At 52.4% G+C, this 3,363-nt stretch overlaps 1 protein-coding gene across 1 annotated transcript in view; it reads left to right on the top strand.

Annotated features, from left to right (window-relative positions):
- Nucleotides 1–782: 782 nt before the first annotated feature.
- Nucleotides 783–3,363, top strand: part of CHST12 (carbohydrate sulfotransferase 12) — a 20,957-nt gene continuing 18,376 nt past the window's right edge. Inside the window, exon 1 of the mRNA XM_024763484.1 lies at nucleotides 783–1,031. The gene's annotated coding sequence lies outside the window, so the exon portion shown is untranslated. The remainder of the gene's footprint in view (nucleotides 1,032–3,363) is intronic.

Here is a 3,363-nt window from a genome sequence, read left to right as displayed (position 1 = left end):
GTGGCTTCCTCTCCAGGGGTCCCCAGGCTTCCTGTCCGTACCCCCAGGGTAGCCTTGAGCACATCGATCTGGGGGGCTGGGTTTTGCTCTTCCAGCTTCTCAAGCCAGACCAGGGTCCCCTCTCCCTTCCCTTTGGGCTCTTGCTGCCCCCAGAATGAAATGTAGCCTCTGTGGCATCTGGGCCCTACTGGCCATTCCAGCGGCCAGGAGGGTAAAGCAGAAGGTGGCAGAGAGGGTTTGCCAGGATTGGGGGGTGGGGGGAGGTGCAGGGACTTGGTGTGGTGGACCCCTGGGGTGAGGGTACCCACTTACAGCACCTCTGACGCTCCCACCTCCAGCCTGCACCCCTTTTCCTGAGTTCAAGATGCAAACATCCAACTGTTTCCCTGATGCGTGTGCTGTCACTCTGCACGCAGAATACCAGGTTCACAAAATTCGCTCCCCAAACTGTTCTCCTCTGGGTATACTGGCACCACCACCCACTCAGATGCCCACCTAGAAATCGGGCATCACACTCGACCCCTCCCTCCCCTTCTCCCTCCATCAGCCTACCCTCTCCATTCTGTCCCCCCTTTCCCAAATCTCTCTCGATCATCCTTTTGCCCCCACCTCCTTTCCCACCACCATCTGAGCCTAAGGCACCATCATCCACGTCGGGACCACCGCAGTGCTTCCCAGCCGGTCTCCCAGCAGAAATGCCATTAGGGGCCAGCCCTCTGCACACACCATTTCTCTCATTATGTGTAAACGCTGTGGGAAACGGGCGTCATTATTTCACGCCTTATACCGATAAGGGAACTGAAGCTCGTGAGAGGCTGGGAGACCTGCCACGTCCACACTGCTGTGTTGTAATCGCCTTAGCGTCCGGGGTGGGTTCCGACCACTTCTGCATTACTCCACACCACCCACAAGACGTCTGAAACAGAAACACGGCGGTGAGGCTGGGATAGGGCTGAGGGTGCATGAGTTCAGATTCATCAGGAAGGTTCACCTGTCCGTTCTCCTGGATTATCTTATCACCTGCAAAGGAGGTGAGGGGAATTTGCACTTCTCATACCTCTTCTTCTACTACTTCTTCTTCTTCTTTCCCTAGCTGCCTCTAATGGGGGCAGCTGACATTTCCCGGCCCGAGCCACAGTTACGTCTATCTTCTTCCATTGCAACACTGCTTATGAAAGCAGAAATAGCTGTAGTCGGTACAGGACATCATGATAAACTAAATCATGGAGACCGGGCCAGGCTGTGGTCAGCCCTTGGGAGGCTGTGGCCTTTGCAAAGAGGCCCAGGGGTCCTGAAGGTGGGCCTCAGTCAACGTCGTTGCTGTGGGGAAAGATGGCCAGCTGGGGTCCACCAGCTTGAAGCAGCTCGGGGACTGGAAGAGGGGAGACGAAAGTCACAGTGGACGGGAGCTGGTCTGCTCACAAACCCCTCACAACAGGTGCCCTTTTGTCAAGGAGGTCACTGGGGTGCAGTGGAGCTCTGGCTCTGGAGCCCCAAATCTGACTTCCAGTCCCAACTGTCACTTACGCAGCTGTGTGTCTTCTGCTAGTTGGTTAACTTCACTGAGCCTCTGCTACCCTCTAGGTAAATGAGGAGGTAATATGTAGCTATTTCAGAGAGGGTAAGTAAAAATGTAGGTTGCTAATGCAAGAACTGGTTTTTCTTTTAATGGGGGTGAAACTGACTTAAGATAAAACCAACCCTTTTAAAGTGAACACATCAGTGGCATTTAGGACGTTCGCAGTGCTGTGCAACCACCTGGTTCTAAAGCATGGCATCACCCCAAAAGGGGGCCTGGCCCCATTGTGAACTTGCTCCACCTCCCTTCTCCCCACTCCCAGGGAAGGGTGGTATTTATCTCAGCTCCAGGTCCAGTCAGCTGAGACCCTCACCCGGCTTCCTGACCCTGAGTCCTGGCACACACCCAAACAACCTTGGTGCTCTGTTCACATTCCCAAGAAGGCTTCTGCAGTGTGCGATTCTGGCTCCTGGGCACCTGAACGTCTACTTAATTCAAAGAAGCCTTTACCAACACCCCCAGGGGTTGGGCCTGGGGAATTCACGGGGAAATTCATTACAATTCACAACATGCTTTATCCTGGCAAAGGGTCTGAGAAGTCTGGCTGCAATTAAACATTTAAAACTTTATTTCCTGTACCCTGCTCTTATTTGACCAGAGAACCCTTTCATCTTATGAAGGGGGCACCCAGAACCTTCTCTGCAGGCCCCCATTTCAGGGTATACGTTGGGAATTGCTGGTCTAGTGGAAACATTAATTGAGCGCCTCTGAATGCCGTCCTCTGGGTAAATGAGTTCATCTTCATTAAGCACCACTTTTTCATAATTAGCAAAATCTTGGCTGGAGGAAGTTACATTTTAAAAGTTTTTTTTTTAATGGAGGTATAATGTATATATAAGCAAAATGCATCCTTTGGAGTGTAGAGTTTTGGGAGTTCTGACAAACATACACAGTCATGTAACCAACACCACGATCAAGATACAGAACAGGGCTTCCCTGGTGGCGCAGTGGTTGAGAGTCTGCCTACCAATGCAGGGGACACGGGTTCAAGCCCTGGTCTGGGAAGATCCCACGTGCCACGGAGCAGCTGGGCCCGTGAGCTACAAATACTGAGCTCTGCGCGTCTGGAGCCTGTGCTCTGCAGCAAGAGAGGCCGCGACAGTGAGAGGCCCGCGCACCGCGATGAAGAGTGGCCCCCGCTTGCCACAACTAGAGAAAGCCCTCGCACAGAAACGAAGGCCCAACACAGCCAAAAATAAATAAATGAATAAATAAATTTAAAAAAAAAAAAAAAAAAAAAGATACAGAACAGTTCAGTCACAACTGAAATTTCCTCATGGCCCTTGTTAGCTTTCCCTCAGAAGGCAGCCCACCCCCACTGGGAGGAACCATGAACAACTTCACTGACAGAAAAAGTTCTGTGGACAGTGGAAACGGCTGCACAAAATGTGAATGTACTTAAGGCCCCTCGGCACACTTAAAAACGGTTAAGATGGCAATATGTTATGGGTATTTTACCACAATTTAAAAACTCAGTAAGAACCACGATGGGAGTGCTGACGATGCATCAGGCTTTACACGCTTTACACGCACCCTCTCACCTGGTGTCACTATAGCTCCCTGCAGGCTGAAGTCACGACCCTACTGATGGACTTGGACACAACCTCAGAGAGGTTCAGTCACTCGCCCAAGGCCACACAGGGCCCGGCAGCAGGATCCTCAGCAGGCAGTCGGTGCTCGCGAACGGGTCGTGTAGACAGCAGGTGCTGCCTAAGTGCTGGCCCGCCGGACCCGAAAGGCTGCAACGCCTCGCTGGTCTCGGGCGCCGGGCAGCACAGGATTGG

This window comes from Neophocaena asiaeorientalis, unplaced genomic scaffold (genome assembly GCF_003031525.2).
Source record: "Neophocaena asiaeorientalis asiaeorientalis breed wild unplaced genomic scaffold, Neophocaena_asiaeorientalis_V1.1 scaffold223, whole genome shotgun sequence".
In the NCBI taxonomy this organism is placed as follows: domain Eukaryota; kingdom Metazoa; phylum Chordata; class Mammalia; order Artiodactyla; family Phocoenidae; genus Neophocaena; species Neophocaena asiaeorientalis.
The sequence above is the reverse complement of the archived record's forward strand: the minus strand, read 5'-3'. Positions and strand labels throughout refer to the sequence as shown.